Below are 24570 nucleotides of genomic sequence, written 5' to 3' on the forward strand. Positions count from 1 at the left end.
GGAAGATCTGAATAATAACATATAACTCTGAACTAATAGATAAAATATATCAATTGGCCAAAGAACATGCATTCTTTCCAAATGCCCATGGAATATTCACACACACACACACACACACTCACACACACACACACAAATTTACATTAGGCAATAAAAGAAATGTGAATATATTCCCCAAAAACAGAACTTCCAGTGTCCACAATGCAATAAAACTAAATGATAAATAAAAAGGATCAACACAATAATCAAACTTATAAATCAAAATCAAACAGTCTTTAAGAACCTTTTGGATGTAACATATCTTTGGATATAATAAAAATGGCAATTTCACTTATGCTTAGAAAATAATTATAGAAAAGTACATATTAAATTTTGAGAATATAGATCTAGTTACTCGGGAAAATTCACAGTTTTAAAGGCTTGTATTATTGGAAAAGAATAAAGGGGCGATCATTCGGTTCTGAGAAGTAGAAGGGGGATTTCTTTATCTGAACTTTGATATTTATGAAGTTGCTCAGGGAATCTGAGCATAACATGGAAATATGAATGGCCATGGTAAAAGGGTTGGCCATGGTTAAAATAAACCCTCACTTACACATCTCCTGACCCAACAAGGGAGCCATTTTGCCTTTCATGTTACCATTTTGAGGGGTCAGTGTCTTCTTGGCAATGGAATGGGATATACATACAACAGATCTACCACGAAGTGAAATTGAGAGAAAAACAAAGCGGCCAGATTTCAAACAGTCTGTGTAAGTCATATTGATTGTTTGTATCACAAGCAAAGCCATTGTCAGAGGTGGATGGGGCATGATTGAGACAGGTTAACAACTGAGGAAGGGACATCAATGGATAAAGGGTACCGACATGAAAGAGAATGAGTTAAGTAGCAAAGGGAGTCTCTTGGGATAATTAATAAAGTCACCTTCTTTGTCCTCACACTGTGACAGTCTAAAGGGAAATCCACAGAGTGTCAGCACACATCATAAACAGAACCTCCCCCAGCACCACCTGACTCATTCTTTGTTCATTGTAAGAACTGTTCATGACTGCAATTATAACCCATTTTCTGAAATATAAAATAAAACTTTTTGTAATGCTTGTTTAATTTTCAAGGCAAAGCCCTAATCATATCTTTTCTTCCCTGTCATGTGAAATTTTGGCTCCTGTTTTAAATGGATTCACTACAATTTCCTTTTTTTTTGGTACTATTTTTCCTAGAATAATGAGCACCCACCCTCAGCCCCTGCCACACACACACACAAATTAATCTTTCACCAGCAATTGGTTCCTTAGCATGAATTTCTTTTTCTGGTGGCTGAAAAGGTGAAGGCAAAAAGCTGGGGGCATTTTGGAACTAGTGGAGCAACTCAGAGATGGAGCTGGTGCTGGAAGAGTCCTCTTCGTCTGGGGCACACAATGCCAACTTCAGTTTTGTCTGGCATATAGGGCACCGGAAAACGGAAGATTAGCCCTAGACAAGTCACAGACCCTGCTGACAGAACTGCAGTAATTCTCAGACATTCAGGTCCAAACGCCGATTTCCCTTGAATCATCAATGAAAACTGTGCGGAAGTCCATCTTTTGGCCTGCTCGGTCCAGCTTTTCTGTTAATACACCTTAGCTCAGCCACGCACCTCTCTCTTACCTCACACAGGGCGTCCTCCTCCGAAGAAACCAGCTTCTCTTGATCATAGCTGATACCTGTAGGAAACAGGGCAACAGTACCTGAGCCCCAGAGGGATGCTCTCTTGCCTTTTAGAAACCACTTGAGTCACACATGAACGTTATCATTGAACTGGTCCCCAGGATCGGTGTCCAGGCTTCGGACTGACAAGCAGTCTTTTTTCCCTGGAGTGGTGAATTCCAAACTTCTGTGTGAAAGAAAACACGCATCTGATGGGGCACGTGGCATGTCATGGCCTGCTCTAGCACTTATTTTTGTATTTGCACTGTAGACCTACATACCACTACTCAACTGTGACTCTGATAAGACTTGTGGTATTTCTTTAAAACGTGGTATAATACGTCTTTATATGGGGAAATAGAAAGGGTTTGGTCTCAGCAATGATTGACGTGTGGCTGCCACATTTGATCTTTTGCTTCACTACAGGTAACCTAAATAGCTTTTCCAAGAGAAGTTTCAGGGTCAAGTATTTTTTTCTTTTCTCCTATGTGTTAAAGTTTATCAGTGTGTGGAAAAGTAAAGTTTTTAGGTTAAATGCGAGAATGAATCATAAACTCTCTGTTCATTTTTGGATGTACACATGAGGCAGTAACTCAACTCCAAGTGAATGCCACTGGGCAAGGGTTATTGTCTCTAGTGGCTGAAGGTGACTGGCCCTCAGCTTCCTGTTGATCGTAAACTGAAAGAAACTCACCACCCAGCCTTGGCGGGTTTGTTCACCCATGGATTTCTGAGCCACACCATCCCTGGGATCCTTCCCCCATGGCTCTTCCCAGCTGTGGGATTTTCTAATTTAATTTCTGGTACAAAGCTGCTAATGTGATTGGTTAACCTGACTTGTGTAGTTTCGCTTCAAGGAACCACCTCAGGATTTCAAATGTTTTACATCAGATATTGAATATTTAATGCATGACTAAATTGATGAGTCACTAATAAACACACATAACTTGATCTCCCTCTGGGAGTGCACCTTCCCTTCTTGTAATTCACCCCGTACATATATCTGTCATGGGCCAAAAGGGTGTGTGCAATTATTTCAGTGTGGGAGAATCTCAGATGATTAGCTACAACCACAATGTTTTGAAGGTATGACTGTTGTGGGCACAGCCAGATAATTAATTAGATTTGAACAGTCTGTGGGCCAGTGTCTGTTCTTGAAATTAACTGAAGCCCTTCCAAAACGAAAAAAGGATTACTTATGTCCTTTAGAACATAAATCAAAAAGCTTTAAAATGTTTCAATAATTCTTAAAAATGTCAGTAATTGCCCTAGTTCCCTATACTTAAAGGGATTTATTGAGTTATTTTCCCATGACAACTTTTAAATGAAAAACTCCGAGTTGAAAAGAAAAAGGAACTGGAATAATTGGCTTTGGTGAATTCAAGTTCCAGTTCTGCACCGTAACTATGGAAGAGAGTTTAAAGGGACAGGTGTGCTCTAAAAATATACTCTGTGAATTAGCCAGTCACACTGTGGAAGATAATGAACAGTGCTGAGAGGTTCAGCATTCACCCAGTAAGTGGGTTATCCTAGGCTTAATTCTTTCGTCGTTTCAGGACCAGGCATGGTGCTGTGGTTTTGCAGCTGAGATCTTGCCAGTGTTCTGAGCCAAAATACAGAGAAGCCTCTCCCTGCATCATCCCACAGAGCAAAACCAGCAGGGCATCCAGTGCTCTGGCATCACCCTCCTCCACACCTCAGCCAAAGCCCCCTCTACCTGGATGGCCCGACGTCTCCCGTGACTCCACGACTCCTGGTGGCTTCTTGTGTGATTACTAAGCTTTAGGTAACTTCAGAGGAATGAAGACAGCACTGAATTTCTCAACTTCATTAGGTAAGCATCAGACACTCTTCAGGCTGTGGAGAAAGCATCGGAGCAGGTAAACAACAATTTCCTAAAAGCAGATTTCACTTTCTGATTCAGTGATGATTGTCCCTAGAAAGTTTGTTTTTAGTGTTTTGGTTTTTTTTTTTTTTTTCATGAACTATATATCCATCAATGTGAAATGCAGGGGTAAAGGGTAAAGTAAAAGATATTTTTTCCGGTAAACATTGGACAATAAATTTAGGACTGTATCAACTACTGGAAGGTTTACGGGAAGCTCTCGTGGGCGCTCAGACCTGATGGGAGACAAACTTGCTCTCAGGGAAATGTGTCACTTCCTCATCCCTGGAGCAGCCCAATCAGGATGTGGCTGCTTCAGTCTGGCCTCTGTCCACCACAGTCTTTACTGCCAGCAGATGGTCCGCCATCCTTGCATCATTCACTCAAGATCCAAGGTCACGGCAAATATAAAAGGAGACTTCCCTGGTGGTCCAGTGGTTCAGACTCCGCTTCCACTGCAGGGAGCGCAGGTTCGATCCCTGGTCGGGGAACTAAGATCCTGCATGTCGCTCGTAGCAGCCAAAAAATATTAAAATAAATAAATTAAGTTTATAAAAGATCCAAGGTCACGGGCAACTGGCCTGCAATTGGCCGAGTGTGGGTCCCATGCCTCCCCACTTCCCCCCATCATTGGAGAGAGGAAGCATTTGCCTCTCCAGCTTCCACAGAGGCTGGAATGCGAGTGAGGCAGCAACCTATAGTTACCCCTGTGCTGAGATCACGCGGTAGGGGAAAGGTCACTTCTGCTGAGAAATGAGGTACACTATGAGTCCGGATAGCAGCTGGGCAGCCAGATCCAGACAGCAGCCCCGACCTGACTGAGAAGGCAGAGGGCCAGCCTGTGCTTGGGCTCTAGGAGCCCAGCCCAGGAGGGCTTCTTCCACTTCAGCGCTCCCACAGCACCTGCGTGGATCCCACTCATCACGTCACATCCTCTGCCCGGGTTTCATGAGTATCTCCCAGCGAGATGGCAAGCTTCTTACAGCAATCTCCAAGGAAGCTGACACAGTGCTATGAACATAACAATTACTCGAAACATATGTGTTGACTAAGAATATTGAAACCAATGACATATGTGAGTATCTCATAAAGTCACATTACGCTGTTTTCTGGAGAACTAGCACAGTGTCTGTGGGGTTGAGTAAGCCCATGTTCTCATCTGAGATCCGTGTGACCTTGAGCCAGTTATTTCTCCTTTCTGGGCCTCAGTTTCCTCATCTATGGGTGTGGATGATAATACCTACCTTAAAAGCTTGTTGGGAAAATTAGAGGCAATATAGGCAAAACATCTGGCACATACCAGGCATCCAACATACAAGTTTTAACAATTGTAATTAGATATGGACTTTTCATGTGCTGTTCCTTAAACAGACACTTCATGCCTTGATTAAGGACAAATATGTTTTGTCTTTAAGTTCTCCTTTAGAGAATCTTCGATTAACCCCCAATTTGCTTTACATCATAGAGTATGTGTGTGTGACATACATACTTTTTTTTAATTTCCAGGAGTTTTAGACCTTGATATTAGAAGATTAGCATTCATTCATAATTGGCTTTAAAATGGTATGATGAAAAGAGATAGTGCAACCCAATTCTGTCTGGAAAATATGTTGCAGTATCTTTTTGGATACCAGCAAAGACGTTTTAATCAAAAATTGTAGTGTGATTTGGGGCAAGAAGGTGAAAAGGCTTGGCACCTGGTTAATTAAGGTGCTGAATTTTCAAATTGTCAACAACTATTGAGTGCTCACTGTGTGCAGGGGATGGTCCCCAGCATTTAGTATGCACTGGGGAACAAACCAGAGGGAGATCCCTGCCTTCCTGGTGTCACCTTCTAGCAGGGGGAGACAGACCACCAACAATAGACAGAAAACAGAGTTAAACTGAACACTATATTAAAAGGTGGGGGGAAAGTGGAGGAGAGGGCAGTGGAGGAGTGTAAGGAGGACTGGGCATAGGATTGAGTGCATCTAAATAGGGTGGCTTGGGTGAGGTGCCCCACGTGGGAGTAGACTTAGAGAGTCCAAGAGAATCAAAGCCCCCAAAATGTGCCGTGAGAACAAAATGATCTAGAATGGTTTTCTACAGGTGTCCCATTACTCTGAAAACTGACAGGTTTGGTTTTTTTTTTTTTCTCTTAGGACATTGTATGGTAGATGTAATCACAGTCATTCTTTTGGAAAATGTCTCTGCCCCTCCTCCCCACCCTTCTTTTCAAGCATTATATATAGGATATGTGCTCAGAGAGGCAGCCAGATGTATGCTGGGGAAAAAAGTAAGTTCCTTTCGCTTAACAAGACATTTGTTCCTGCAGGGAAATATTTTTCTGATTTGAAATTTAAGTGAAACCCACTCAAATTTCATACTTAGTGAATTATTTTTTTTAAAGGGGCCTATCGATCCAAAACAGGTCCAAACAAGAGTGAGTGGGATACACCTGGGAACAGAGTGTGTCCTGTTGTACATGGGTTTAGTAACCACCACACCTATTTCCAAACGCTCCCTTGAGCCAGGATTTTGTCCTCCTGAGCCTAGAAGAGCAAAAGGGTCGTGGCACTGGGCCAGCGAGTCACCAGGGTAGGAGGAAATCCCCACCTGCAATTACTGGGATATTCATAAAACTGAGACTGTCATAAAAAAAAATTCTGGTTTTGGTACAGAGTTCTCCCAGAACCACGTGAAGTACACAGATGCCAACTCTTCAGAGTTCCAAGGGTAACTCTCCAGTTAGCTCAATTTTTTTTTCTGTTACATCTAAACTAGAGGAATCCAAACCTGCAGCTCTGAGTGCTCTGCCCCATGGGATATGGAAGAGGAGGGGAAACCTTGCTTTTGATTACTGGTCTCCATGGTATCCAGGCAGAGAGAGGAGAAGAGAGGGGTTTGGGAATGGTCACTGCAAACTCAGCTAGCTTTGGGACAACGAATGCCCCAGTTCAGCTAAATAATCAGTTGGGAACGAAGAAACGAAGTCCTTAAGAGGGACCTGTGCTGAAAATTCATTTTTGATCCTTCTGGGATCAAGACAGTGTCTGGGTAAATTTGCTGGACTCTCTTCTTGTTCTGTTTAAGCAAGTTGTTTTCTCTTCTGAATCCCTTCTGAATTCCATAATAAAAAGCAGTCCCTTATCTAAGCTCCTCTTTCTAAGAATAGTCAATGTAATGTTCTTTTGACCATGGGAACTGTAGTCTTTAGCGAGAAGTTTTCCAAACTGTTGCTGAGGAGCTGTGTTACAAATGCAGTCAGCAGCTCGGAGAGAATAACGCCCATTTGTTATTTGTTACCTCCTACCTGGCATGGACAGACAATAGGGACATCGCAATTTCCTGGCCGAGGTGGTGATTTAAAAATCAATTGCAGGGCTTCCCTGGTGGCGCAGTGGTTGAGAGCCTGCCTGCCAGTGCAGGGGACACGGGTTCAAGCCCTGGTCTGGGAAGATCCCACATGCTGCAGAGCAACTGGGCCCGTGAGCCACAATTACCGAGCCTGCGCGTCTGGAGCCTGTGCTCCACAGCAAGAGAGGCCGCGATAGTGAGAGGCCCGTGCACCGTGATGAAGAGTGGCCCCCACTTGCCGCAACTAGAGAAAGCCCTCGCACAGAAATGAAGACCCAACACAGCAATCAATCAATCAATAAATAAATATTTTAAAAAAAATCAATTGCAGACCAGTATCAGGCTGGCCTGAGGTGCTTCGCTTTCTTTAATGAACTGAGATACTGAGGAAAGTTGCACAAAGTGAAGACGCAGATCAAGGGACAGAAGCCCCCTCGTGGTTCCCTACCCCCAGTCACTAACCTACTTCTTCCAGCACCATGCAGTAGTTTGCCTAGTTCTGAACTTGAAGTTAATGCAATTCTATAGATTGTACAGAATGTACGTTTTCATATCTGGCTCCATTCACTCGACATTATGTTCATGAGATTCAGCTATGTTGGGAGTAGCAATAGATCATTTTTCTATAGAATTCTATTGCATGAATATACCAACATTTATCTATCCACTTATCCACTGGGGATATTTGGTTTGTTTCCAGTTGAAGCGGTTATGAAGGTCTCCATAAACATTCTTGTACATGTCTTTTGATGTACAAATGTCTGTGTTTCTGTTGTATATCCACCTAGAAATGAATCATCCCTGGGGCACAGGATGCATGTCTGCTCCACTTCAGTACATGTTGTCCAACCATTTTCCAAAGCAGTTACGTCGATTTATATTTCCAGTATATGAGAGGTCCAGTTGCTCCAGGTTACGGGCTGAATTATATCTTCCTAAAAGTCATATGTTGAGGTCCTAACTCCCAGCACTTTAGAATGTGACTGTATTTGGATATAAGGTCTTTAAAAAGATAATTAAATAAGGTCATCAGGTGGCCTATTTGTCCAATGACTGCTGTCCTTAGAAGAAGAGGAAATTAGGACACAGATACACACAGAGGAAGGACCATGTGAAGACACAGGGAGAAGATGGTCACCCACGAGCCAAGGAGAGAGGCCTTCAGAAGAAACCAACTCTGCTGACACCTTGATCTTGGACTTCTAGCCTCCAGGATTGTGAGGAAATGAATTGCTGTTGTTTAATCCACCCAGTCTCGGGTACTTTGTTACAGCAGCCCCAGCAAACCAAAGGACTCCCTTCCACACCTTCACCAACACGTGGTATTATCAATCATTTTTGTTTTAGCCATTCTGGTTGGAGGGTGTACTGATCGTTCATTGTTCTATTAATTTGCATCTCCCTGAGACCTCATGAAATAGAGCAAATTTTTCTATGTTTATTGACCATTTGGAGATCCTCTTTGGTGAACTGCCAATTCAAGTCTTCTATTGGGATGTCTTTTTTGATTTGTAAGAGTTCTTTCACATTCTGTGTTTAAGTCCTTTGTCAGACATATGTCAGCAAATGTCATCTCCCATTCTGTGGCTTGTCTTATTATTCTTTTAGTAATGTCTTTTGATGAGCAGAAGTTCATAATTTTAATGTAATCTAATTTATCAATCTTTTTCTTTATATTTTATGTTCTATTTTAAAAAGCTTTACCTCATGGTAATGTAGATTTTCTCCTGTATTTTCTCTAAGAAACATTGTCTAACTTTCACATCTAGATCACTGATATGAGAGGAATTCTTTTTTTTTTTTTAAGATCTACAGCACGTGGATTTTTTTTTTTTTTTTTTTTTTTGGCCGCGTTGGGTTTTCGTTGCTGCGCACGGGCTTTCTCTAGTTGCAGCGAGCGGGAGCTACTCTTTGTTGCAGTGCTCAGGCTTCTCATTGCAGCAGCTTGTCTTGTTGTGGAGCACGGGCTGTAGGCACGCAGGCTTCAGTAGCTGCAGCATGCAGGCTCAGTAGTTGTGGCGCACAGGCTTAGTTGCTCTGCAGCATGTGGGATCTTCCCGGAGCAGGGCTCGAAACCGTGTCCTCTGCATTGGCAGGCGGATTCTTAACCACTGTGCCACCAGGGAAGTCCAGGACTTCATTTTTATGAATGATCTGAGGTAGTGGTCAAGATTCATTTTTTTCCCCCTGAAGATATCCAACTGATCTAGCACCATTTATTGAAAAAGCCATCCTTTCCTTACTGTTCTGCATTTGCATCTTTATAATAAATTAAGTATCTATATGTGTGTGGATTTATTTCCAGACTCTCTGTTCTGTTCATTGGTCTATCTTTGTGCTAATATCACACTGTCACATTATTTTAACATTATGGTAAGTCTTAACGTCTGGCAGAATAAATCCTCCAAATTCATTCATTCTTCTTCCAGGCTGTCTCTGCTATTTTTAGCACTTTGTATTACATAAATTTAGAATCAGCTTGCCAAGTTTCTATACATCTGCTGGGAGTTTTATTTGGACTGCTTTGAATTTGGAGAGAATTGACATTTACAAAATTGAGTGTTCCAGTTCATGAACATGGCATATCCCTACATTGACTTAGATATTTTTTCATCTCAATAATGACTTTTTACTGTCACTGCAGAAGTCTTCTATACCTTTCATTTGATATATACCTAATTATTGGCTATTTTATACTATTATAAATGTCACTTGTCTTTTACAATTTTATTGTCTAATTGTCTGTTGCTGAACATAGAAATATAACTAATTTTTGAAATTCTTTTTTCAAAAATATTATTTATTTAGGCTGTGCTGGGTCTTAGTTGCAGCATGCGGGATCTGTACTTGCGGCATACCGGCTTCTTAGTTACAGCATGCAGACTTCTTAGTTGCGGCATGCATGCGGGATCTAGTTCCTGGACCAGGGACTGAATCCAGCCCCCTGCATTGGAAGTACAGAGTTCTACCCACTGGACGATAAGGGAATCCCATAATTAAATTTTGTTTGCTGATTTCACATCCCATAACCTTGTCACACTTATTTATTGATCTTAACAATTTATCCGTGATTCTTTGGGTTTCCTGTGAATACGATCATATTGTTTGTAAATAATAGCAGTTTTATTTCTTCCTTTTTAATCCTTACGCCTTTTGTTTGCTTTTCTTGCTTTTTTTGCATTGCTTAGGCCCTCTAGCACAATGTTGAGTATAAGTGGTGATAGCCATTACACAGATGGTCCCTGACTTACCATGGCTCCACTTACGATGTTTCTACTTTATGAAAGTGTGAAAGGGATATGCATTCAGCAGAAACTGTAGTTTGAATTTTGATCTTTTCCCAGGCTGGCGATGTGTGGTTAGACATTCTTTTGTCATGTTGGGCAGCATCAGTGCAATCCAAGGGTCATCCCTGTCAGCCATGCAATCACAAGGATAAACAACCAATACACTTACAACCATTCCGTACCCATACAATCATTCTGTTTTTCACTTTCAGTACAAGTGTTCAATAAATTACATGAGATACTCCACATTTTATTATAAAATAGGCTTTTTGTTAGATGATTTTGCCCAACTGTAGGCTAATATAAGTGTTCTGAGCATGTTTTAGGTCGGCTCAGCTAAGCTTCGATGGTAGGTTTGGTATTTTAAATGCATTTTCAACTTATGATATTTTCAACTTACAATGGGTTTATTAGGATGTAATCTCATTATAAGTTGAGGAAGATCTGTATTCTTCTCGTTACCAATTTCTGATGGTGATTTCAGTATTCCACTTTTCTGCAGGTATTTTAGATACCCTGCAAAAGGATGTTTCCATGTTTTTATTAGTTTGCTAAGAATCTTTACAAAGAGTGTATTGAATTTTATTATACGATTCTTCCGCATCTACTGATATGATCCCATGAGTTTCTCCTTTAGTGATTGTGTGAAATTATATCAGTTGATTAAACCAATCTTTTATTTCTTGGTCTTTGTATAGTATAATGCTGGATTTAGTTTAATAATGTTTTGTTTAGGATTTTTACATCTAAATTCATGGGAGAGATTGGCTTATACTTTTCTTATAATATCCTTGTCAGTTCTAGGATCAAGGTTATTTTGTCCTCATAAAACAAGTTGGGAAGTGCTCCCTCTTTAAGTAGTCCCCGAAAAATAAATATTTATTCTCCTTGAATGGTTAGCAAAATTCACTAGTGAAGCCATCTGGACTTGGAGTTTTCTTTGTGGGATGGTTTTAATCATGGATTCAATTTATTAAATAGATGTAAGTTTATTCAGAGTTTTCTGTTTCTGCTTTTGTCACTTTTGGTAGGTTGTGGGGTTTTTTTTCTAAATTTCATTGGCATAAAAATTTTTATCTTCTTATCTTGCGGTATGCTGGCCTCTCACTTTTGTGGCCTCTCCCGTCGCGGAGCACAGGCTCTGGACGCGCAGGCTCAGCGGCCATGGCTCACGGGCCCAGCCGCTCCGCGGCATGTGGGATCTTCCCGGACCGGGGCACGAACCCGCGTCCCCTGTATCGGCAGGTGGACTCTCAACCACTGCGCCACCAGGGAAGCCCTCTTCTTGTCTTTTCAATGTCTGAAGATTGTCTGTGACATCCTCTTTGTCGGTCTTATAATGGTAATTTGTGATTTTTCTCTCTTTTCTGATAAGTCTCACTAGGAGTTTATAGATTTCAATACTCTTTTCAAAGAACTAATTTTTGTCTTCGTTTCTTTAATATACATCTGTTTTTAATTTCACTGGTTTCTATTCTAATCTTTATTTTTTCCTTCCTCCCACTTTCTTTGGGTTTATATACTTGCTGTTCTTTTTCTAGTATTTGAAATGGATACTTACATTGTGGATTTTCATCCTTCTTTTCTTTTTTTGTTTTTTTAAAACGTTTTTATTTTTTTAATATTCTTTTTTAAAATATTTATTCAGGTATTTACTATTTCTTTTTTTCTTTCTTTTTTTTGGCCACACCGCACAGCTTGCGGGATCTTAGTTCCCTGACTAGGCATCAAACCGTGGGCCCATGGCAGTGAAAGTCCAGCCCTAACCACTAGACCACCAGGGAATTCCCTCAGCCTTCTTTTTAACATAAACGTTTAAGGTATAAAAAACAGTTTTATCTGCATCCAATACTTTCATGGTCATATTTTGATTATCATTCAGTTCAAAATATTTTCTAACTTTTATTGCAATTTCTTCTTTCACTCATTAGATTTTTGAAAGTGTTTCTTAATTTCTGGAACTGGGGATTTGGGCTGTTTTGTGTTTTTTTTGTTTTTGAATTATTGATTTCTAGCTTAATTATATTATAATAAGAAAACATATTCTGTATGATTTTAGTTCTTTAAAATTTGTCCAGATTTGCTTTATGGCCCCAAATCTGGCCAATTTTGGTGAATGTTATAGTATTCTTGAAAAGAATGTGTACTCTGCAGTTGTTGGGAGCAATATTTATATGTGTTAATTGGATTAAGTTTGTTATTTTTGTTTACATCTTATATATCCTTATTGGTTCTGTGCATCCTATCAGTTACTGAGAGAGATGCACTAAACATTTCTCACGATGAATGTGAATTTGTCTCTTTCACCTTTTAGTTCTGCTCATTTGCCTTATACATAGTGAGGCTGTGTTATTAGATGCATATAAATTTAAATTGTCATATCTTCTTGGTGATTGACTCCTTTCTCATTATCCTTCTTTAGACCTAGTAATGCTTCCTGTCTTAACATATATATATATATATATATATATATATATATATTTTTTTTTTTTTTTTTGCAGTACGCGGGCCTCTCTCTGTTGTGGCCTCTCCCGTTGCGGAGCACAGGCTCCGGACGCGCAGGCCCAGCAGCCACGGCTCACGGGCTCAGCCGCCCCGCGGCATGTGGGATCTTCCCGGACTGGGGCACGAACCCACGTCCCCTGCATCGGCAGGTGGACTCTCAACCACTGCGCCACCAGGGAAGCCCATCTTAACATATATTTTGTCTGACATTTATATAGCTGCACCCACTCTGTTTTGGTTGATGTTTGTGCTGTCTATATTTCCCATCTTTTTATTTTCAGTTGTTCTGTATCCTATATTGAAAGTGTCTTGTAAGCAACATTTAGTTGTATTGTGCTTTATTACTTAATCTGCTAATCTTTGTCTTTTAATTGGAATATTTCATCATTTTACATTTGCACAATTAATGATACATCAAGATTAAAATCTACCATCTTAGTATTTGTTTTCAATTCTTTCCATTCTCCTATGTTCATTTTTTCAACTTTTTAACATTTTTGGATTAACAGGTCATTTTTATCAATCCTTTTTCTCCCTCTACTAACTTGTCAAATCCACATTATTTTACTCTTTAAAATCTGGAGATTACAATATGCATCTTCTATTTATTAGAGCCTAATGTAAATTAGTACATTTATTTCTTCCTGGATGATTAAAACTAAATTTTTAATTTTTTAACTCCCTTTTTTTACCAGTAGTGGATGCTTTCTGTGCCCCACCTAAACCCCTTTGGCACCATTTCCATGCATGTTGGCACAACTGACAGCTCCCAACATCTGTGACCCAACTTGGCCTGAGGGCTTCTTTGGATGCTGAGTGCCAAGCAGTCTAGAAGTGCCTAGAAATTTAAAACTCCCTGAAGAGCAGTCCTCAACGAAATGGTAATAAATACCCCAGCTTCTTTGCCCTTCAGGTGGGCTTAACTCTGAGGTGCCTGGTCTCCTCTGGTCCCACAGTTTCCAAGCAGGATTAAGCTCCAGTTGCCCCTGGTGATGCTTTGCTAGATTATACACACTTCATTGGTTCTCTCCCTACCCGACCTCACTTCACCAGTCCCATACTGATATTATCTGGGTTAACTCCCCAAATAAGTGATTTGAACTCAGATCTTTGTTTCAGGGGCTGCTGTGGTAAACTCCCTTTCCACCATTTGTGATATTGCTGTCATATATTCTTTTATTCTGTGTGTCTATAAGATTCATAAGACGTTATTTTGGTGGGTTTCTTTGCCACACAGCATGGCATGTGGGATCTTAGTTCCCCGACCGGGGATCAAACCTGTGCCCCCTTGCAATGGAAGCGCAGAGTCTTAACCACTGGACCACCAGGGAAGTCCCTGTAAGTCATTATTTTTGTTTTATGCAATCAGTATTCACTTAGATTTACACACACATTTTCTCTTTCTGCCACTCTTTAATCCTTCCTGAATTTCTGCCCTTAACTCTGGAATAATTTTTCTTATGCTTGAATAACTCCTTTTAGCATTTCTTCTAGAGTGAGTATACAAGCAACTAATTCTCTCTAAGTGTTATTCTTTGTCTAAACATTTCTTCATTTTACCGTCATTTCTGAAGTGTATTTTCTCTGGATCTGGAATTCCAGGCTGGCCATTATTTTCTTTCAGCACATTAAAGATCTTATTCAGTTTTCTTCTGCCTTCTATCCTTTCTATAAAACACTCAGCTATCAATTTCATTGTTTCTTTTGGAGAGAATTAGCCTTTTTTCTCTAGATACTTTTAAGATTTCTCTTTGTTTTAAATTTAACATCTTCACTATGATGTACCTAGCTGTGGCTTTCTTTGTATATATCTAGCTTGGGATTCATTTCTCTCTTTCCTCTTGTTCTGGGACCCCAAGTATATGATGTTGAACATTTTTCACGTGTCTTTTACATTATTTTCTGTATTTCCCATTTTTTCTCTCTCCTCATACACATAAAATTAACAACCACAAGTACACCCCTTGTCAACTTGGCACCCACAAGGATCTCTTAAACCATACTTTAGCTCCAAATAAAGACAATAACAAGGTCATAGTTCCACCTTATATGATACAACAATTCTGCATACAACTACAAACACACAAAAAACTAAAAACCTCCTTCCCCAGAAGAGGAGGTAAAGTCCTTGAGTGATGTTTGCTCTTCTCCTTGATAACCTTTAGCTTAAAATATGATTTAAAATAAGGAGGAAATACTCATGATAATTACAGTCCTCATTTCTGCACTGGCCATGTGGCAGTAGCTGGTATTTATAACTACCTTCCTCTGCTGCCCTTTTTGTATTCCTTCTGCTTTTGGCAAGCACCTCAGCTGGGCATGGTTCTTTAGCTGGTCGGGTGACCCAAACATTTTATTACTGAAGGGTCTGGGCCATTAGTAGTCCGACCTGATTTGGTTGTTGTAGTTTTCCATTGACCTTGATCACAGGTCATGGTAATACTAAGAGATGCCTTAAGGGATCTCCTGTATTCCAGACATTTCTTCCTTACCTCTGCTGTGGAGTAGCAGTCCAATGTCCCCTTGGTAGTCAGGATTGATCACCCCAGTCAACACAAGTGCAGTCATTCCTTTCTTTGCCTGTTGATTCAGAGACATGAGGAGTCCAAAACGACCAGGTGGAATCACTGTTGTGTCTCCTGGTAGAAGCATTCCTCCCATGGAACTAAGACGTCTCGGCCAGCAGAGCATACACTTGCAGGAGCAGGAGACAAACATTTTGCTAGTGGGTCACCAGGGGTAATAGTGAGTGGTGCCACTCCCATTTCCTCTCCTTGATTCCTGGACCTGTGAATCCGGGCTATGGGGGAAACAGCACCATATTTTGGATGTTGATTCAAAGCATTTACACCCTTGAGAACCTTGCCCCAACATCGTAAGATATTGCCACCTAGCTAGTGCTGTAATTGAGTCTTCAAAAGGCCGGTCCACCATTCTATCAAACCAGCTGCTTCAGGATGGTGGGAAACACGGTAAGACCAGTGAAATCCATGAGCATGGGCCCATTGCCACACTGCTTTTGCTGTGAAGTGAGTTCCTAGATCAGAAGCAGTGCTGTGTGAATGATGAATAAGATATTCTGTTAGTCCACAGATAGTAGTTTGGGCCGAAGCATCGTGTGCAGGGGTTGAAAATCCATTTCCAGAGACAGTGTCTATTTTAGTAAGAACAAAACATCGCCCCTTATATGATGGAAGCAGTTCAGTGCAATCAACCTGCCATCAGGTAGCTGGCTGATCACCCTGGGGAATAGTGCCATACCCAGGACTGAGTGTTGGTCTCCTAGCAGATTGGGCAGTCAGTGGTGGCAGTAGCTAGTCTGGCCTTGGTGAGTGGAAGCCCATGTCACTGAGCCCATGCAGAACTCCATCCCTGCCACCGTGACTACTTTGTTCAAGAGCCCATTGGGTGACGGCAAAGAGTGGCTAGGGGTCTCCAGAGGCTGACTGGTATCCATAGAACCAGTCATCCTATCCACTTGATTATTAAAATCTCCTCTGAGGTCATTCTTTGGTGAACATCCACATGGGATAAAAATATCTTCACATTTTGTACCCATTAGAGAGGTCTATCCACACACCTCTTTCCCAAATGTCCTTGTCACCGATTTTCCAATTATGTTCCTTCCAAGTTCCTGCCCATACAGCTAAACCATTGGCCACAGCTCATGAATCAGTAGAATCGCACATCTAACCGTTCCAAGCAAAATGAACCAGGTGCACAGCTAAAAGTTCTGCCCACCGGGAAAACTGCTCCTTCAAGGATGGCTCAGAGAGGTGCTGTAGCACTGCAGCTGTCCAGTTTCAGGTGGTACCTGCATATCGTGCAGAACCATCTATAAACCAGGCCCAAGTCTTCTCTTCCTCTGTCAACTGACGGTAGGGATCTCCCCTTGCCATAAGTGCAGGCTGCGAGTTCAGCTTGTGTTGCAATTCAGCCAATCACAGGATGAGATTCTGTGTTTGATTTTCAGCAATCTCAGCCCTGCAGCTGCAGGAGTTAAGGTTCTCCTTCAGGGCACACGTCGGAGCTTTACAGAGATGGTACATGCCTGTTGAAATATTATTATAATACAGAAAGATTTAAAGCAAAGAGTGAAAGTTCGCTGTCCTTTCTACCTCTTTCCCCCAACTCTTACTTGCACATGAGTAATCACTGAGCTAATTTGGGTTGTGTGTGTGCGTGTTTGCACATGTGTGTTTTCAATTTTTTAAGTGAGAACATGCTGTTCTGCAACTCTCTGTATTTTCAATTAGCAACACATCCTGGACATAATTCCATGTTATTGTATATAGATCTACTTCATTTCTTTTAACAGCTCTACAGTGTTTTGTGGTAAAGGAGACATCATAACTTATTAGAACACTTATTAATGGACATTTACAGCATTTCCAATATTTTGCTTTTACAAACAAGGCTGCAATGAATATCATTGAACATATATAATTGCTATGCTCTCTGTGTATGTGTATAATTGTGTGTTTCTGTAGAATAGATGTCTAGAAGTGGAAATGTGTGGGTCAGAGGGTACGTGTTCTACATTTGGATAGGTAATGGCAAATTTGCCCTGTCAAATTCACGATAGCTTTTTAATTTTTTTTTTTTTTTTTTTTTTTTTTTTTTGTGGTACGCGGGCCTCTCACTGCCGTGGCCTCTCCCGTTGCGGAGCACAGGCTCCGGACGCGCAGGCCCAGCGGCCATGGCTCACGGGCCCAGCCGCTCCGCGGCATGCGGGATCCTCCCGGACCGGGGCACGAACCCGCGTCCCCTGCATCGGCAGGGGACTCCCAACCACTGCGCCACCAGGGAAGCCTCTCTTTTAACTTTTTAAATGTAGCTATCAGAAAATTTTAAATTACATATGTGCCTCGTGTTCCATTTCTATAGGACACCACTGGTCTAAAATGGCCCAAGCCTGTGTTTCTGAATGCATGCATCAACCAAAAGAACCAGGTTTTATCAGCCAATGTGTGGGAGGCACAACGGGAGAAGCTAGCTCATGGAAAACGTAAAGAATAAAATAATGTGTTGATAAAATTATCCATTTGTCTAGAGATTCTAAGGTGGGTAAGGAACTCAGTACCTCATCCCCCCAGAATCCATAGTTCTCACCAGTGGCACAATATTCTTACCCTTCATGGAACTAACCCTGTAATTCTGTGCATTTCAGTGTATTCTTTTTTGGATGATGGGTCAAGTCTAGTCCATCCTGGAAATACTGAACCTAGATAGTGCTGAATAAAGTAATGAAGGATCAGAGTGAGTTTAGATGCCTTGTCTGAAGCCAGGAGAATAGAGCAAATGTTCCCTGAGAATGTCTACAACAAGAAGATTTGGAAAAACTTTGAAAGCAAATGTCTATAAGCAAAGGAAAAAAGGCACAAAAAGGAAAAGAAACAACACAAGGGGATTCTGAACAACAGATTCTACCAGCAACCTGGAACCTTCTTTGCAACAATTCCAATTTTAATTGATGGGGTAAATGCATGTTTATCATAATTGGAAGTGTTTAATCCAGTCCACAAATGTTTGACTTAAAGACCTTCTGAGTTCAGAAACCAGAGGACTAAAGTTAAATTGAGTAATGACATAGAAAAGGAAAATGGAAATTTTTTATAATTATTCTGCTAATTCAGTTTTTTCTACCTCCTGTCCCTAAAATATCTATTTACAAGTGTTCTTTTAAAAATGAATGAAGCTCAAACAAATACTTTTTTTTGGAAAAAGAGCGAGAAGAATATTTCACTTTACAGAAATTTTCTTTACTAAGTATTCATTTTAGGATCTCATACAAGAGTAGTCTTTGAACAGAGCATCACTTAAGTCATAAAGAGAATCCCATTGTCATGTCCACCACTTACTAAAGAACAGTCAAACATGAGGATGACAAAACTTTGATATTATTAGTAAAGTAATAGGAAAATATAACTTGATTTGCCAAACTAAAGTTATTTGCATATAGAATACAAACATTTACCAATTATATAAATAAATTGAAGTTGGGGTAAAAATGGATGGAGTGGATTTTTACTCTTTTGGACATTGTTCATTCTCCAAAAGGTCTGGGTGGACAGAGAGGCAATATCACAGAGGGTGTTAGTATTTTAGGGGTTAGTTTAAAACTACCTAACATTTAAAAAAAATTAAAGCCATATCTGAAGCTGCATAAGACAAATTAATTCACAAGATGCTGAGCTGGAAGGTGTGCCCAGAAGTGCTATTGGGACTTCGGGGTAGACTCTGCTCATCCTTGTTATTCCTTCTTTATTCTTTTGGTATTAGTACAAGTTTCTTCTTTGGGGTACCAGCCTGGCCTGGCCAAATCGGAGTCATAGTAATTGGTTGAATGTATGCATGGCCACATGACCCAGGCTAGTGCAACTGATGTCATCTGTTGGGAATCCGAATGGTGACAGGAGTGACAAGGTCAGAGAGTGGTGGGAGCTGATTCACCTCAACAGCAGCTGCACCCAGAATAGATGGTCAGTTAGTTCTTGCTCTCTGGAGCCCTGGAGTTGTCCTGGATGGTCTCCCTTACAAGGTTATTCTATTTTTTCCTTGGATTCCATGAGCTTCTCCAAATCCTTTCAACAGATTGTTTGGTTCAAGTTAACCAGACTCAGTTTCTGTTGCTTGTAAACAAAGACCCTGCTGCATTCCGACTTAACACGAGAAAATACATTAGAGGTAATTTAGCCCATCTGTTTATTATCATTGGGCAGAATCAGGTATAAATGATCTCAGAAAGGTGAAATCTGGCTTAGCTAAGCGGAAACAGTGTATCCCATAATGTCACCTATTTAAAAACTGAGTGTACCTGCCAAGAAGTTCTCCCAAGAAGTTCTTCCTTTACATCTAATTTAAAATTCTCAATTTTGGGACAATATCCATTTAATGTTATTATCTCACTATATATTTATTACATGCTTATTAGTTAATGAGAATGGCAACATGTCAATGTAGAGGGATGAGTACACAGGTGTTCACTGTACTCTTTTCTCTACTTTTGTGAAGTTTGAAAATTTCTAAAAGTTGTTCTTTTTTAAATGCCTCTCATGTATGAGATGGTGGCAATATTATGGGACGTACAAGACAAAGTTCTACCTTCACAGAGCGTATTAGGTAAAAGAATGAAAATACAGAATTCTTGGTCCACATAGAAAAGCTTTTGTGAGCTCAGGCATGGAACAAGGGTTCCCCAGATACAGGTGAACTTATACTGACATCAGGGAGCCAAACAAACACAAAATAATAAAGATGAGTGAACTCCTTGGGGTGGGTACCAAGGCTGCGTGCTAGCCACTTGCAAAGCTTCAACTTTAATATGTGTTAGAGGATGTGCTCCTTTTCTTAAATCTGATTGGCCCAGCCAGCTGGCTGCTGGGGCACCAATCATGAGAAGACAAACACCTCCAGGCAGGGGCGGGGCAGGGGAAGGTGCTCTGAATGTACATATAAGGAATCCACTGATAAACTGCTTGGGTTGGGGAAATGAGACCTCCGAGGGGCATGTTCTGGCGAGAGCGGGTGACAGATAATCTGCCTTCTAAGGCCTGTGGGTCCCCTTACCTGCAGGACTAGCGTAGCCTAGTGTTAAGAGCAGGCACTGTCATCAGATGACCTGGATTTGGATCCTAGCTCCACTACTTCTTTTTCTCTTTCTGAACTTTTTCCTCCCAAATTTTTTTATTTTGGTAAAATACACATAATGTAAAATTACCATTTTTAAGTGTACAGTTTGGAAGTGTTAAGTACATTCACGATGTGTGCAATCGATCTCCAGAACTCTTTCATCTTGCAAAACTGAAACTCTATACCCATTAATAACTCCCTACTCCCTCCTCCTCCCAGCCTCTGGCAACCACCATTCTACTTTCTGTTTGTATAAATCTGAGTCCTCTATTATTATGTAACTCCTATAGGTGGAATCATACATCATTTGTCTTTTTATGACTGGCTTATTTCCCTTAGCATAATGCCCTCAAGGTTCATCCAGGTTATAACATGTCTCAGAATTACCTTCTTTTTTAAGGCTGAATAATATTCCATTGTATGGAAATACCACATTGTTATCCATTCATCCATCGATGGATTCTTGGGTTGTTTCCACCTTTTGGCTATTGTGAATAATGTTGCTGTAAACCTGGGTGTAGAACAATCTCTTTGAGACCCTGCTTTCAATTCTTTCAGTTATATACCTTAAAGTGGAATTTCTGGATCATATGGTAATTCTATTTTTAAGTTTTTGAGGAACCGCCATACTGCTTTTCACAACAGCTGCACCATTTTTCTTTCCCACCAGCAATGCATGAGTGTTCCAACTTCTCCACATCCTCAAGAACACTTAATATTTTCCTTTTAAAAATTATTATAGCCATCCTAAGAGGTGAGCTGGGATGTTTTAATGCTCACATCTGATTTGGAAAATGTAGATCTATAACCTGTGGCAGAGGGTACTGACCAGCTAGTGCCAGAGAACCTGAAAGAGCTGGCAGGAGCCATGACTGCCCAGATGAGGGAAGTACAGTAGAGCCACACCCAGAAAACTGTGCTTAGTTAGGGCTGTTTTCTACCACAAGTATGTAGAGAAAAGGCTGGCAGGGCCCAAAGAGGAACCAAAGTTATTAAAAGAATGGCGGAATTGGTCCAGAGCAAAGACGAAAGCTCCAAGGGGTAGTTTGGGTCATCAGTGTCCGCTGTTTACAAACATGGGCAAAACCAACAAGGGAATTTTTTTTTAAGAAAAGGGATGCTTTAAAAATGGAAAATATACTAGCAATATGGCAAAGACTTAAAAAGGAGAATCTGAGTTCAATATTAGACCAAAAAAAATATTAAGATAAAGCTATACAAAATGAGGAATGGTTTCACCAGAAAGTGAGGAAGTACTATTTTTGGAACTCCCTCTGCTGAAAGAAGTGTGTCTTATTGGAGGGAAAGTTCAATCTTTCTACAGATCAATCCAGTAACAGAAGAATGTTCAGTCCCTGGCTTCTTTGAGATATATATATATGTATATATATATATATATATATATATATATATATATATATATATATATATATATATATATGTATATGTATATGTATATGTATATATATTTTAAACTTTGTCATTTTCACATTTCCCTATTCCCAATTATTTCAGAAAACTCTCAAAGTTCAAATACAGCATGCCTGAAATCCAACTCATACTCTTCCTCCCCTCCCACTCCACCTCTTTGAAAAATTCCCCTGATACCACAGCTTTCCCTCCGCAGCTGAGTGGCTGCCCTGCCACCCCTCCTGCCCTTTGGAATCACCTTCACACCTCCTCCCCTTCACTTACCCGGTAGGTGGTTTCTCCTTCTGACTTGCTTTCTGAACCTGCCTCATTCTCCTCTGCCCCAGACCTGATCCTCTCCCCAAGCTTATCTATAGCCTGTGGCAGCAACTTCCCGGCTCACCTCTAGTCTCCAGCCTCCATCCATCCAGCACTCCCAGGCCTCAAGGCTGCCACACCATCCACTGCTCTACAGCTGGTCAAGCACCAACCCGTCGTCAGCTCCTGGTTTCCCAAGGAGTAGCCTGAAAACTTTTAAATGAACTTCAAGGCAAATTAACCTCCAACCCATAAACAATCACTGCTTCCCGGATTCACCATATGTGTTTTTTATAAGTTACAATATTGACAAGACAGTATTATTATTTTTTAAAATTAATTAATTTATTTATTTATTTATGGCTGCGTTGGGTCTTCGTCGCTGCCCGCGGGCTTTCTGTAGTTGTGGCGAGCGGGGGCTACCCTTCGTTGCAGTGCACGGGTTCCTCTCATTGTGGTGGCTTCTCTTGTTGCAGAGCATGGGCTCTAGGCATGCGGGCTTCAGTAGTTGTGGCACGCGGGCTCAGTAGTTGTGGCACGCACAGCCTCAGTAGTTGTGACTCGCGGGCTCTAGAGCACAGGCTCAGTAGTTGCCGTGCACAGGCTTAGTTGCTTTGCAGCATATGGGATCTTCCTGGGCCAAGGATCGAACCCGTGCCCCCTGCATTGGTAGGCAGATTCTTAACCACTGTGCCACCAGGGAAGTCCCAGACAAAACAATATTATTTTAACAACAAAAATTCAAGGCAAAAATTCCCCACAGTCTCATGGGTTTGTGTACATCCATGATATCCTCTAGTCCTTGTCTATACGCTTAGTCCATGTTTACAGACTTACAGTAATGTTGATAGAATTTTGAATCTTCTTATTTTACTTAACATGATATAGGGAATAATCTTCTATTTTGTTAGTAACATTGCCCGATCATTTCCCCAAAGCATTGCTCCAATTCACATTTCTACCAGCAATGTACCAGACTGTCTGATTTCACGTATTCTTACCAGCCACTCTTTCATTTTTGCCAATCTGATGAGTGGTTTTTTTCATTTAAAAAGGTACCTCAGTTGGGCTTCCCTGGTGGCGCAGTGGTTGAGAGTCCGCCTGCCGATGCAGGGGACACGGGTTCGTGCCCCGGTCCGGGAAGATCCCACATGCCACGGAGCGGCTAGGCCCGTGAGCCATGGCTTCTGAGCCTGCGCCTCCGGAGCCTGTGCTCCGAAACGGGAGAGGCCACAACAGTGAGAGGCCCGCGTACCGCAAAAAAAAAAAAAAAAAAAAAAAAGGTACCTCAGTTTCTTCACATGTTTATTCATTATTTGAATTTCTCTTTCTCTGAAAAGCCTATTAAATACCTTCTCTATTTTTCTATTGGATTATTTTTCCTCCCAAAGTGTGGGTCTTCGTGTATTGAAGATTTTAACCCTTCATCTGCCATGTGTATTGCAAGTGCTTTCCCATTATAGATCTCTCAGCCCCTCCTCACCCCTAGTCCTGAGTCAGAAAATGAAATGTCATTTGTCATGGCACAGGAGAATGCATCCAATTTGCTGCTTCCTTGGGCACCTCGCCCCACCGTTCACCTCCTCCTGAATGGGCTAATTCCCTTCAAAATAGAGTGATGCCTAAGTGTCTTTGTTGGTGTGAAAGGCCAGAGCCCCTGAATGAATGAAGGTGTGGGGGATGGGACTGAGGAACGTGACTGGAGAGATGAAGCAGGAGCTGGGTCATGCAGGGCCTTGTAAGATTTATTTTAAGTGCAAAAGGAAGGTATGAGCTGGATTATGTTTTTGAAAGGATGCTTGTAGCTGCTGGGTGGAACATGCACTAAGAGAGCAGGACTCGAAGCAAGGAGCCCAGTTAGGAGGATATGATTGTGGTCCAGGTGAGAGACAGTGGTGGTTTGGACTAGGGTACTGGCCGTGGGTAACGGAGAGGTTGATAGACACATTTTGAGCCATAATGAAGGGTTAACATTGTCAATAGATTATGCTAAGAGATCGGACACAGAGTGGTGAGATGGAGATGTAGAGATTTAACTCCTGGGATTCTGGCTTAAATCACTGGATAGGAGGATCTGATTGGGAAGGGAGTTCAGAAGGAAAACAAGATTCAGTCTTAGACTTGTCAACTCTGAGCCACCTGTGAAATAGTCAGATGGAGAGGTGAGATGTTGGAGGATGGAGCTCAGACTTGGTGTCTGGGTTGGAGACACGAACTTGGAAATAAGCAGCAAAAATTCAACAGATGGTATTTAAAGGAGGTGCCGATAAAGGAGACTATTGAATCTTGGAGCCCAGAAGACACCTTACTAAAAGCAGTTTCAGTAAGTGTGTGGGAGCGTGGTGACTATATCGGAACGAGTTGGAAAATTCATAAAAGGTGAGGAAGTAGAGATGGCATAGAGAGACAACTCTGTCAGGAAGCTCCGTTGTGAATAAAGAGTGAGAAATAGGGAGGTGTGAAGGAAGGGTGTGCTGAATGAGATGGGGGTGGGATACTGAGAATGTGAG

Source organism: Grampus griseus (genome assembly GCF_964374135.1).
Source record: "Grampus griseus genome assembly, chromosome: 19".
Classification (NCBI taxonomy): Eukaryota; Metazoa; Chordata; class Mammalia; order Artiodactyla; family Delphinidae; genus Grampus; species Grampus griseus.